Genomic DNA, 14,847 nt, shown 5'->3' on the forward strand with positions numbered 1-14,847 from the left:
GTCAGGAGGCGTCACGGGGGCCCCACACGCTAGGTCCATGCGGCCCCCCTGGGCCGCGCCGCCCTAGTGTGGCGGCGCCCCGTGGCCCCACTTCGTCTCTCCTTCGGTCTTCTGGAAGCTTCGTGTGAAAATAGGCCCCTGGGCGTTGATTTCGTCCAATTCCGAGAATATTTCCTTACTAGGATTTCTGAAACCAAAAATAGCAGAAAACAACAACTGGCTCTTCGGCATCTCGTTAATAGGTTAGTGCCGGAAAATGCATAAATATGACATAAAGTATGTATAAAACATGTAGATATCATCAATAATGTGGCATGGAACATAAGAAATTATCGATACGTCGGAGACGTATCAATATCGACAAACCGCTACGGCGGGGAGTTACTGTCTTCTCTCAACGTCGTAATGCGACGGAGTGGTTCGACCTCAAGTATGAGGACCTGCCACAATATTGCTTCTCCTGTGGTATTCTTGGTCACTCCTCCACGGAATGTAAAGACCCAGGGGATAGAGATACTGAGTGGAAACATCCTTATTCTGCTGACAGACTGTGTGCTTATGATGAGAAGAAGTTCAAGAATCAAGGGGCTAAGTCGTCAAGCGGATCTGTTTCTGCGGGGCAAGGCCGATCTGCCACTCGGATGCGAGAGAGATCTAGCCAGTCACGCAACACAAGCGAAGCAGCGAGTAAGGAGCAACAACCTGAAGATTTTGCTGAGGTGTCATCACCCTCCAAGAGCAAGAAACCTCAAGCTCGCGCAACACAAACAAGGAATGATAAGAGTCAAGGAAAAGGTAAAGACCCAACACAGGAAGGGAAGGCGCTCACGGGGCAGAAGCGGAAACAGCAAGCCTATCGTCCGAAGGCCCCTCTCTTGCTGACGACCGAGGTGGTAGACCCGCTAGCTGTTGTGGTCCATCAACCTGGAGCTGCTCCTATGGCTGGTGAGGAGCACACCAATGACAATGTGAGCAATGATTCCAATAAAAAGAGGAAGAGTGATAACAGTGGATCGGCGGATCAGGCGGGAGCTGTTGAGCAGCCCCGCCGCACGCAATGAGGATCCTATGCTGGAACTATCGCGGACTCGGGTCGGACGCGACAGTTGGCGAGCTTCGCTGGCTATTGCGAGCTCATCGACCTTCCCTCCTTTTTCTGTCTGAGACAAAAATGACGGATTCCAGAGTACGAAGTTTCATGTGGTCCTTGGGGTATTCTGGTTGCTATGCAGTTAGTAGTGTTGGCCTTAGCGGTGGCTTGGCCCTTTTTTGGTTGTCGTCTATTTCCGTTTCTATAAAACCATGTAACGCACGGTGCATTGATGTTCATATTACACCGGAAAATGGAATAAAATGGCGTGCAACCTTTGTCTATGGAGAACCTCGCCGGGAATTTTGTTCTGAATTCTGGGATTTTCTCCGTTTTATGCGAGCACAGTGGGATGGACCATGGTTATGTTGTGGCGATTTTAATGAGATTCTTTCTCAGGATGAGCATGTTGGGCCTCGTGATAGATCTGAAGCTCAGATTAGTTCCTTCCAGAACTGCTTGCAAGACTGTGAACTCATGGACCTGGGGTTTGAGGGTCCGAAGTTTACGTGGAGTAACCGACAAGGATGTGATACTAATGTAAAAGTTTGCCTTGATCGGGCTGTCGCAAATGGTGGTTTTTCACACATGTTTGAGGACTGCATTGTGGAAAATCTTATTACTACCTCATCTGACCATTATGCTATTCTCATCTCACTTTTGGGAAGCTCTAGAGTTACCATGCAGCGACCTGTTCAGCAGGGGTTTCGTTTTGAAGCCATGTGGCTACGAGCTCCGGACTACCGTGAGGTCCTTGAGAAGGCATGGAATGATGGGGATGAGGGTTCTAGGTCCCTGCAGAATACGTGGTCGAACCTAAATCGGGTGGCCAGGTCGTTAAGGGATTGGAGCCGAGCCACGTTTGGATCAGTTCGGAAGAAAATTAGGCAGCTGGAAGGAAGACTCCGGGATGTACGTGAGCAACAGCTGTCTGAAGAAAGTGTGAGGAAGGAGAAGGAGCTACAAGACGAGCTGTGTGAGCTGTTTGAACGAGAAGAAATTATGGCACAGCAGCGATCTCGAGTTGAGTGGCTCCGAGAAGGTGATCGTAATACCTCCTTCTTCCATGATAGGGCATCAGCGAGACGGAAAACTAATAAAATTGCCTCTCTTCATCGGGCTGATGGGTCTAAATGTGAAGTGCAAAGTGAGATTAAAGGTATGGTTCAGAATTTCTATGAGAACCTCTTTACGTCTGAAACCTGTACTTCAGTGGATGTAGTTCTAGATGCTATTCCCTCCAAAGTATCATCAGAGATGAATGAAGATTTGTGCAAGCCATACACTGATGAGGAGATTGGAGCTGCTCTTTTCCAAATGGGGCCTACGAAGGCACCGGGGCCAGATGGTTTCCCAGCGCTTTTTTACCAAACCCATTGGGAATTTTTTAAAGAGGAGATTTGTACTTCTGTCAGGGCGTTTCTTTCAGGTGGGGAGGTGATACGTCCAAAACGTATCTACTTTCCCGAACACTTTTGCTATTGTTTTGCCTCTAATTTGTGTATTTTGGATGCAACTAACACGGACTAACGCTGTTTTCAGCAGAATTGCTCTGGTGTCTCGTTTTTGTGCAGAATTCCAACTTTCAGGAAAATCCTCGGAATTTATGCAGAAGGCCCTATTTTCCCAGAATACTGACGGAGCCAGAAGGACAAATCAAGTGGAGGCCCGAGGGCCCCACACCATAAGGCGGCGCGGCCTAGGGGGGGCCCGCGCGGCCCTATGGTGTGGCCCCCTCGGCCGGCCTCCGACGCCCTCCTTCGGACTACTTATTGGCCTCGACCTAAAAACGCACGGAGAGAAGTCGAAGTCGCCAGAAAGCCTCCAGAACGCCGCCACATCGCGAAACTCCGTCGCGGGAGCCAGAAGTCTCCGTTCTGGCACTCCGCCGGGACGGGGAATTGGAGGAGATCATCGCCATCATCACCGCCAACGCCTCTACATCAACCAGCCATGTTTCCCCCATCCATGTGTGAGTAATTCCCCCGCTGTAGGCCGAAGGGGATGGTAGGGATTGGATGAGATTGGTCATGTAATAGCATAAGATTGTTAGGGCATAGTGCCTAGTGTCCGTAATTGGTACTTTGATGATATTGTTGCAACTTGTTATGCTTAATGCTTGTCACTAGGGCTCGAGTGCCATGATCTCAGATCTGAACATGTTATTATTTCATCATGATATTCATTGTTTATGGTCTTACCTGCAAGTTGTATACACATGTCGCTGTCCGGAACCGATGGCCCCGAAGTGACAGAAATCGGGACAACCGGAGGGAATGGTAGTGATGTGAGGATCACATGTGTTCACGGAGTGTTAATGCTTTGCTCCGGTACTCTATTAAAAGGAGTACCTTAATATCTAGTAGTTTCCCTTGAGGCCCGGCTGCCACCGGCTGGTAGGACAAAAGATGTTGTGCAAGTTTCTCATTGCGAGCACGTACGACTATAATTGGAACACATGCCTATTGATTGCTTTGTACTTGGACACCGTTTTATTATTATCTGCAAATGCCCTGCTATGATTGTTACATGAGTTTCTCTCATCCATGCAACGCCCGTTCATCCGTCCCCGTGCCTACAATATTTTAATCCTGTTGTTTACTATAATCACTACTGCTGTCTTTGTTACTCTGCTGCTGTTATTTCACTACTACTACTGCTATAAAACTATTACTACTGATAAACTCTTGCGAGCAAGTCTGTTTCCAGGTGCAGCTGAATTGACAAATCCGCTGTTAAGGCTTCCAAGTGTTCTTTGTCTCCCCTTGTGTCGAATCAATAAATTGGGTTATACTACCCTCGAAGACTGTTGCGATCCCCTATACTTGTGGGTCATCAAGACTATTTTCTGGCGCTGTTGCCGGGGAGCATAGCTTTATTTGGAAGTTCACTTGGATTGATATTGTTCGCTGCAAATTCTCCATCATGGGTAAACCTCGCGATACTAAGGTCGCCATATTACCATCCACTACAAGAAAAGGTACAACTCTGAGTACCTCTGGTGCTCTTGATTCACCATCTGTGATTGATAAACTTGTTTCACCGCCACATGCTTCACATGCGGGTACTTCTGCTGAATCTGAAAACTCTCATAATATTGATAATACTTCTGCTGTGCTTGATGATAGTGGTTCATTGGGATCCTTTCTAGATGCTACGATTGCTAGGTCTAGACAAATTGAAAATACTGAAACTCCTAATGCTACTACACCTGTTAATTCACCTGAACTTGATTATTCTAGTGATGACCCTGATGAAGATTATGTGGAGCTTAATGATGATTTTATTGAAAAATGCAATGCTACTACTGATGCAAGGAAAATTAAAAAGTTGCTTGCAGAACATGCTGTTAGATATAAACTGTCTCCTGATCCTAAGTTTGCCACATCTCCTATAAACATTAAGGATAAAGATTATGATTTTTCTCTTGATTTATCTCATATAGCTATTGTTGAGAAAACACCCTTTTGTGGTACTGAAAAAGAAAGTGTTGTTGAACACATGATTGAGCTATCTACTCTGAGTAGCTTGTTTTCTGATGATGTTAAGAAGCGTACTTACTTTGTTGCTAAAATCTTTCCATTCTCATTAAAGGATGACGCTAAAACTTGGTATAATAGTTTGCCACCTAATTCTATTAAAAGTCCAAAAGAATTGCTTGATGTTTTCTTCCGTAAATACTTTCCTGCTAGTGCTCAACATATTGCTTTGCAGAGAATCTATAATTTTGACCAGGGAGATGGAGAGAAATTGCCTGAGGCTTGGGCGAGATTTTGCTCTCTTATTAGAGCTCGGCCTGATCATGATTTGGAAAAGCATGATTTACTTGATATATTTTATAGTGGACTAACCATTGAGTCTAGGGCATACCTGGATAGTTGTGCTGGTTGTGTTTTCAGGAAAAGAACTCCACGACGATTTGAAGAATTATTGGCTAAAATAGGCCGGAATCATGATGATTGGACTACGCCTGAACCAACTCCAATGCCAATATTAAAGAAGAGGGGTATGATTAAATTAAATGATGAAGATATGAGGGAAGCCAAGAAGTCTCTCAAGGAGAAAGGTATTAAATCTGAAGATGTGAAGAATCTTCCTCCCATAGAAGATATATGTGAGATAATTCCCCCTTCATCCATGATTGAGGTAAACTCCCTTCAACGCTTTACTAGGGAAGATATTCCGTATTCGAAACCTCCTGCACAATGCTTAGATGAGTTTGATAATTATATTGTTAAGCAAGAAAATTTTAATATGAGAGTAGAGAATCATTTAATGGAAAATTCTCGAGCTATTAGTGAATTGCATGATATTGTAGAGAGAACCTCCAATGATGTTAAGATGCTTGTTAAACATTTTCATATGGTTCAAACTCAAATTGATCAACTCACTAAAGTGCAAAATGACTTGTTGGGGAATAATTCTAAAGAGAAACATGCTTATGAAGTAACAACTAGAGGTGGTGTCTCTACCCAGGATCCTCTATATCCTGAAGGGCATCCCAAAAGAATTGAACAAGATTCTCAACGCATTGAACCTAGTGCTCCTTCTAAGAAGAAAAAGAAGAAGAAACATAAAAATGTTGTAGAATCCTCTGAACCTGCTAATGATCCTAATAGTATTTCTATTTCCGATGCTGAAACTGAAAGTGGAAATGAACATGATAATGGTAATGATAATGATAAGAATGATGCTTCTGATAAAGAAGAGGTAGAAGATGAACCCGAAAAGCATGCTAAAAATAAAAAGTATACTAAAGAAGATTTTATTGCTAAGAAACATGGTAATGAAAGAGAACCTTGGGTGCAAAAGCAAATGCCTTTTCCTGCTAAGAAACTAAAATCAAAGGAAGAAGAACACTATAATAAATTTTGTGATTGGATGAAACCTTTATTCTTGCAAATCCCTTTGACTGATGCTATTAAATTGCCTCCTTATTCAAAGTATATGAAAGATATTGTGTCTAACAAAAGGAAAATCCCCAATGAGGAAATTTCCACTATGCTTGCTAATTACTCTTTCAATGGCAAAGTTCCAAAGAAGTTGGGCGATCCAGGTATACCTACTATTCCTTGTTCTATTAAGAATAATTATGTTAAAACTGCTCTATGTGACTTGGGAGCCGGTGTTAGTGTTATGCCTTTTTCTCTTTATAAGAGACTTTACTTAGATAAGTTGATACCTACTGATATATCTTTGCAAATGGCTGATAAATCTACTGCTATTCCTGTTGGTATATGTGAGGATGTTCCTGTTCAAGTTACTAATAACTGCTTGATATTAACTGATTTTGTTGTGTTAGAAATGCCTGAAGATGATAATATGTCTATTATTCTTGGGAGACCTTTTCTTAACACCGCAGGAGCTGTTATTGATTGCAATAAAGGAAAGGTTACTTTCAATGTTGATGATAGGGAGCATACCGTTTATTTTTCCAAGAGGATTGAGAAAGCGTGTGGAGTTAATACTATTTCTAATGTGAGAACTATCAAAGTGGGAACTATTGATTGTCCTATATATGAGCCTAAAGAAGAATATCAAACTCTCGTGATTGGATCCATATCAATACAATTCAAGATAACATGATTGATTTGAGGTTTATTTTTTCTTATGCTATGTAAAATTTATTTGGTGGCAAGACTTGATCAACCTTGTTAACAAATACTTTTTATATGCATAGAGGAGGTAAACAACATCTCTTTCTTCCTCCACTTGCTCTAGTTGCTGTAGCACTTTTAATTTGCAAAGTTCCTTAGTTAATTGGAGATTTCAAAAATTTTCCTGGCCAGTAATAATAAACTTAATACCCAGAAATGTGCATTTTTCAAAGTTTTCAAAAATTCACAAAAATTATACCGTTGGTCCTATTTCTCGAAGAGGCACCTGGGAGCACCAGAGGATGACCTGTGGGGCACCCCAGGGTGCCACACCACAGGCCGGCGCGGCCAAGGAGGGGGGCGCGCCACCCTGTGGTGTGGGCCCCTCCTTGCCCCACTACTTCATCTCTTTCTCCCAGCATCTTCTCTCTCCCGAAAAAAACTCGCACCAGCTTTCTCTCACTCGCGTTTTTGCTCAAGAGCTCAGGATATTTCGATCTCTTTGCTCATCCCAGATTTCTGTCTGAAATTTGGCACATTTGCTCTCCGGTATGTGACTCCTCCGCCTATCCAAGTAGAATTTTGTTTGGTTGAGTATATCTTGAATATTTTGCTGCTGTAGGTAACATGTTTAGTGAGCTTGCATGCTTGTTCTAAGTGGTAGAAACTAGTTTTGATGCATGATTAGTACTCTAGCAAGTTCCTATGGTAGTGTCCCTCAATTATATGTCACCAAATCAAATTTTATATCACTTGTTGAAAATTTCAGAGAAGAGATGAAGAAGTTCAACTTTGGAGAGTTGTTCAAGAAAGGAACAACCAGCACCGGGAGGCCTTCTAGGGCCGCCACCCGGCTTAGGCGATCGTACAACGAGGATATCATCGCGCCTAGCTTCGCGCCCGAAGAGGACAACGGGGCTCCTAATGCTTCCTCTTTTCCATGTCATGATTTTCTGAGAAATGCAGGGATATTGGATGATTTCTTCACCCTTGTCAATAGGGCGGGCTTAACCACCTACGTGGAAGACGAAAGGGAGCAATACTATATGCTCACCAAAATTTTCGTCGAGAGCTTCAGGTTCAACAACACGCAATACGAGCCGACAGTTGCATTCAAGATCTATGGTAATCCTATTACTATGGAATTGGAAGATTTTTGTCGTGCATTGGATATTGCCCCTGTAGGTACAGCAAGGAGGATTGATGACAACCCCCGGGACTTGTTGGAGCTCTATCGAGGGATCACCGATGATGATTGTCGCACCATTCAGCGTGGCAAGATAAGGAACATTCAACTCCCCGCCATTAAGTATTTTGCATATTACATTGCTACTAGCATTCTTGGTAGGGAGAACACTAGCAATATTTCTAGTTACCATCTTGCTTTCTTGAACATTGCACTTACTGGTCGGACATCTTATCACCTTGGTTCTCTTATTGCTCGCCGCCTGTCTAATAGGGGGCCTATTTTTGGAGGAACTATTGCATTGCGCGTTTTAACATATTTAAGACTTCCCCTTGATCCTAATGATGTGCCATTGACCCCTAGGAGACTCGATATTGCTGCTATGAAGAGTCATCATTTTGTTACCGCTGATTCTACTTTAGATAATATGGTCTATAGAATGTTGTTTGCTGACGGGGATGAGAAGGAAATCCCTCTTCCCCAACCAGGTTTGTTCAGTATTGACAGGCAATCATGGTCGTGCACTAAGGAGGAGGTGGATGAACATATGAAGATACAAGACTTCCACCAGCAGCATGACTCTGAGGATGCCGAGGCCTCCCACGACTACACCGTCACGTATCCGGGTGCTTCTTCTAGCACATGCCCGGAATATGATCCATCTTCGTCGTACTACGGAGATACTACCTCATGGTCTCGATGGGATTGAACTCCACTTAGGCCAAAAGCCTAAGCTTGGGGGGAGGTATACCGGCATCACTCATTCCTTGCATATTATGGTTGCTGGATACTTGTACATACTTGTTTAGTCTCTTTGAGTGGTTTTCTAATGAGAGGGAGATGATATTTGGGGAAGTGCTGCCTGAAAACAGATTCTGGACTGTTACTAGAAATATTCGTGCGCACAGCCAGAACGTTATTTTGAGCTGCCAATTTTTTTGCAGGTTCCCCAGGTTGTTGTCTAACTTTCATTAGTTGAACACTTTTCGAGCTGAGCAACGTAAGATTTTTGTAAAAATCGATTTCTGTACTGCTGTCAGGTTTTGGCAGATTTCTGCCATCTCGCTTTTCTATGTTTCTTTTAGTTTTCATTTTCTTGTTCTTGCTTTGTTTCTTTCCTAAAACACAAAAGGACCAAAAATATTTCTGTTGTTTCTCTTCACCACTTGTTTGCTTTGGTTTCTTGTATTTGTTTCGCTTTATTTGCTATTGCCAGTTTGCTATAAGAAAACCCAAAAAGATTTTGCTTTGTTTGTTTGTTTCCTTTTGTTCTTGTTCTCAAATTCGAAAACACCAAAAATATTTGCTGTTCTTCTTTGGTTTTGTAAAGTTCTTTATGAGTTCAATGGTCTTCGGTGGCTGGAGCGTGGTTTTCATTTCATATTATCCAAGCTATACAAGTGAAAAGGCAATAATGACGATCTACGACAATCTGATTGTGGTGAGAGGCTGGTATGAACTCTATTTTTTTTTCATTTTTGTACATATACTCATCCATGTGAGCATGCTTAGTTGGTTCATGTGAGGTATATGTTATTTGAGAAAGTCTAGTAGTTTATGATCTCTCATGTTTAGCTCCAATTTATTAATATGAGTAGCATGTCATGGATGTTTGTTGCATTGTTTTATTCATAAGTAAGTATGGCATTGTGGTATCCTCCTCTGAATAATTCATTTATATCGGCTTGGCACATGCTCACGCATGCATATGACTGAACAAAAAGTCAATTAAGCCTCGATGATCTATATTGCTTCAGAGTTCTTGTATCATTTTTATGCCTCCGTTAATTTATTTTGCCGCAAGCATGATTATGACAGTTACTGCTCTCTTGATTTGTCGCTCCCTAGTCTATTGCTAGCCTTCACTTGTACTGAGCGGGAACGCTGCTCGTGCTTCCAAACACATGAAAACCAAGTTGTTCCAAAGTGTCCACTATAAATACCTATGCATGGCATTTCAAACCATTCCAAGTAAATTCTCATGCGCTACCTTTAAAAACCTTCAAAATGCTTCTCAATTTGTGTTTATGTTTCATAGCTCATGAGGAAGTATGTGGTGTTTAGCTTTCAACCTTGTCATTTACTTTTGACGGACTCTCATATGGACTAGTGGCACATCCGCTTATCCAATAATTTTGCAAAAAGAGCTGGCAACGGGATTCCCAGTCCCAAATTAATTAACCTAATTAGACACTCCTCCATGGTTTGTGATTGTTGGACAGCACCCGAAGGATTCGATTAGCCATGGCTTGTGTAAGCAAAGGTTGGGGGAGTGTCATCATCATAATAAAACTAAAATAAAAAGGCACTCCTTCATGGTATGAGATTGTTGGCAGGCATCCGAGGACTCGGTTAGCCATGGTTTGTGTAAGAAAGGTTGGAAGGAGTGCCACATAAACATGCAAATAATTCATGGGAGCCGCTCTTGAAAGTCCGATTGGCGAGGTAGTTGGTGTACCCATTACCATTCGTTGACAACAACAAACACCTCTCAAAATAATTTTACTCCTGATTTCAAAAATGAAAAGCTCTAGCGCATGTTAATCCCTGCTTCCCTCTGCGAAGGGTCAATCTTTTACTTCTATGTTGTGTCTCCATTATTTCTTTGAGCACTATCTTGAGAGCACAACTGTCATTCTTAGTATAATATGCTTGTCTCAAAATATGATTGATTGTGGTATAACTTTGATGCTTTTATCTTTGACAATCACTACTTCTAGTCTTTCTATGAACTCCAGAGGTGCCTGGGCATTTATGTTTTGCCGATCAAATACGGGCAAGCGAGATACCACTTTATCATACTCTCTTATGAACATTGCAATCCTGCTTATATACATGATTCATGATGCTTATTATTAATTGTTGGTACCTCTCCATGATTGACATAGCTGTTAGATGATCCTATTTGCATATATCTCATTATGAACTGCTTAAGTATTAGCCATAGCATGAGAATATATACATCATATGAGCAAATGTGTTCATGAAAGTTCTTTTATCGCTCAGTTGTTAACTGAATTGCTTGAGGACAAGCAATAAGCTAAGCTTGGGGGGAGTTGATACGTCCAAAACGTATCTACTTTCCCGAACACTTTTGCTATTGTTTTGCCTCTAATTTGTGTATTTTGGATGCAACTAACACGGACTAACGCTGTTTTCAGCAGAATTGCTCTGGTGTCTCGTTTTTGTGCAGAATTCCAACTTTCAGGAAAATCCTCGGAATTTATGCAGAAGGCCCTATTTTCCCAGAATACTGACGGAGCCAGAAGGACAAATCAAGTGGAGGCTCGAGGGACCCACACCATAAGGCGGCGCGGCCTAGGGGGGGCCCGCGCGGCCCTATGGTGTGGCCCCCTCGGCCGGCCTCCGACGCCCTCCTTCGGACTACTTATTGGCCTCGACCTAAAAACGCACGGAGAGAATTCGAAGTCTCCGTTCTGGCACTCCGCCGGGACGGGGAATTGGAGGAGATCATCGCCATCATCACCGCCAACGCCTCTACATCAACCAGCCATGTTTCCCCCATCCATGTGTGAGTAATTCCCCCGCTGTAGGCCGAAGGGGATGGTAGGGATTGGATGAGATTGGTCATGTAATAGCATAAGATTGTTAGGGCATAGTGCCTAGTGTCCGTAATTGGTACTTTGATGATATTGTTGCAACTTGTTATGCTTAATGCTTGTCACTAGGGCCCGAGTGCCATGATCTCAGATCTGAACATGTTATTATTTCATCATGATATTCATTGTTTATGGTCTTACCTGCAAGTTGTATACACATGTCGCTGTCCGGAACCGATGGCCCCGAAGTGACAGAAATCGGGACAACCGGAGGGAATGGTAGTGATGTGAGGATCACATGTGTTCACGGAGTGTTAATGCTTTGCTCCGGTACTCTATTAAAAGGAGTACCTTAATATCTAGTAGTTTCCCTTGAGGCCTGCCGCCACCGGGCCGGTAGGACAAAAGATGTTGTGCAAGTTTCTCATTGCGAGCACGTACGACTATAATTGGAACACATGCCTATTGATTGCTTTGTACTTGGACACCGTTTTATTATTATCTGCAAATGCCCTGCTATGATTGTTACATGAGTTTCTCTCATCCATGCAACGCCCGTTCATCCGTCCCCGTGCCTACAGTATTTTAATCCTGCTGTTTACTATAATCACTACTGCTGTCTTTGTTACTCTGCTGCTGTTATTTCACTACTACTACTGCTATAAAACTGTTACTACTGATAAACTCTTGCGAGCAAGTCTGTTTCCAGGTGCAGCTGAATTGACAACTCCGCTGTTAAGGCTTCCAAGTGTTCTTTGTCTCCCCTTGTGTCGAATCAATAAATTGGGTTATACTACCCTCGAAGACTGTTGCGATCCCCTATACTTGTGGGTCATCAGGTGGTGCCGGAGGGTTTCTGTGATTCTGTCATCGTCCTCATACCGAAAGTGGCTAAACCGAAAGAGCTAAAGAATTTTCGTCCTATCAGCTTATGTAATGTGATTTACAAGATCGACTCTAAAGTACTGGCAAACAGGTTGAAAGTAATACTGCCTATGATCATTTCTGAACAACAAAGCGCATTTGTGCCCGGCAGGCTTATTACAGACAATGCCCTGATTGCCTTTGAATGCTTACACACCATCAGACAACAGGATAGCAAGCGGCCTTTCTTTGCTTTAAAGGTTGACATGATGAAGGCATATGATCGGGTTGAATGGGACTATCTTCATGGGTGTCTAAGTAAGCTGGGTTTCGCCCCTTCCTGGATACAATCGGTGATGAGATGTGTTACTTGTGTTCGTTATGCAGTTCGTGTCAACGGTGAACTAACCGAGCCGGTGGTGCCATCCAGGGGCATTCGACAAGGGGACCCCATCAGTCCTTATTTATTTCTCTTATGCACAGAAGGGCTATCGTGTTTACTGCAACAAAAGGAAGACTGTGGTGAGCTCTATGGAATCAAAAATGGTAGACTCGGACCTCCTATCTCACATTTACTGTTTGCGGACGACAGCATTTTCTTTGCTCGGAGTGATAATAGGAGTGTTGAGGCCCTCAAGAGGACACTGAAGACTTACTGTGATGGCTCTGGACAGAAGATTAATTTGGACAAGTCATCGGTTTTCTTTGGTAATCATTGTAATGATGTGATCAAGGGTAGAGTGAAGGAGATGTTGGACGTGCAAAGTGAGATCCTCAGTGACTTTTACCTCGGCATGCCTACCTCTGTTGGGCGTTCCCCCACGGCCACATTCAACTTCCTCCATGAGATGATCTGGAAAAGGATAAATGGGGTAACGGATCGGCCTATGTCTCGAGCTGGCAAAGAAACCTTCTTAAAGGCCGTAATCCAAGCTATACCCACGTTTGTCATGAGTTGCTTCCAAATTCCCGTTTCAACATGTGATAAGATGAAATCCGCCATTGCCAAACAATGGTGGGGAGTGGAAGATGGTAAGAAGAAGCTACATTGGAGATCTTGGAATTGGTTGTCTACACCGAAAGGCCTCGGTGGCATGGGCTTTCGGGATCTGGTGCTATTCAATCAAGCTATGCTTGGTCGTCAGGGATGGAGGCTGCTCACAGAACCAACATCCTTATGTGCCAGGGTGCTTAAAGGAAGGTATTTCCCTGATACCGACTTCTGGCATGCTCCAAAACCAAGATCATCGTCCTATACTTGGAGAAGTATCCTGTTTGGCAGAGAAATTCTTCTCAGAGGTGTTCAATGGGGTATTGGCGATGGACGTTCAGTGAGAATCACGTCTGATCATTGGATTCCTGAAAGACCACCTTATATGCTAAAACCCCTCAAACCTATCCCTAATGAAGCTACTGTGCGTTGCTTGATTGATGATCAAACTGGTGATTGGATACCTGTTGTCGTCAGAAACCCACCGGCGGGCAGCGACGGGCAACACCGTAGAGCCGGGAACAACCTAGAGCTGCGGCTGGCTGAGGTCCCTCCGAGCGACGGCCCGCAAAGCCTTCTGGTCACACGTCCGATGCTGATGCAAGGGCGTACCACCTGACCTATACCTGGTCAGGAAGGTGATGGAGATGCCTCGCTTAGTTTCCTGCATGGCATACACGTAAACATTAAATACGAGCCTCGATCGGCTCTCAGGTTGTCCTGTGAATCGGCTCAAGGAGCCGATCCACCCATGATTCGTACGGGGTGCACGAATATATGGTGGTCCTGCTTGATCAAGATAAAGCTAATGAGATCTACGACGATTTAGGGTTTTCACCGCATAATCGGATCATCCTACTCCAGGTTGGGCCTCGCGGCCACGCACGGTGATCGTAAGCCGATCCTAAACAAGGCCTAAAAACCAACATGAAGTTGATCCCCGGAACATCTTGTTTAGGACTAGCGAACGACACCCTACGTGCCGCTGGATCCTCCCCCCCTTTGTAAGGCCTAACTATTGCAGATATTAAACTAATCCTTGTAGAACAAGGAGCAACCGTAACGGATCAGATCTACTAAATAATGATCAAGCGGGGTGCCGCCCCCACACCTAAGATAGGTGTGAGGGCGGCTAGACATGCAAGGGTTGCACTACGATAGCATGTTACGCGAAGAACTATGCTAACCCTAACATATCTATGATAACTACGTTGCTCGCCATCAACAAGGCTTCAGTACGAGCAACACATGAACAACGTGGAGCTTGTGCTGCCTAGATCGCAAGATGCGATCTAGGCAGCATGTCGCTTACCGATAGAAACCCTCGAGACGAAGGAGTTGGCGATGCGCCGAGATTGATTTGTTTGGTTGAACGTTGGTTGTTGTTTATTCCATAAACCCTAGATACATATTTATAGTCCAGGGGACTTTCTAACTTAGGCGTGCACCTAACCGTGCACGGGTAAAACTCTATCTAAGATACGATCTACTATATTACAGATATAAGGGCAATCTAGCCCAACTTTGCATATAAGGCCGATCTACGTATTTTCTCCGTA

The 14,847-nt window shown here is 43.6% G+C and overlaps 1 pseudogene; it reads left to right on the plus strand.

Moving 5' to 3' along the window:
* Positions 1–1,567: 1,567 nt before the first annotated feature.
* Positions 1,568–14,847, plus strand: part of LOC127347937 (uncharacterized) — a 53,104-nt pseudogene continuing 39,824 nt past the window's right edge.

Source organism: Lolium perenne, chromosome 4 (assembly GCF_019359855.2).
Source record: "Lolium perenne isolate Kyuss_39 chromosome 4, Kyuss_2.0, whole genome shotgun sequence".
In the NCBI taxonomy this organism is placed as follows: domain Eukaryota; kingdom Viridiplantae; phylum Streptophyta; class Magnoliopsida; order Poales; family Poaceae; genus Lolium; species Lolium perenne.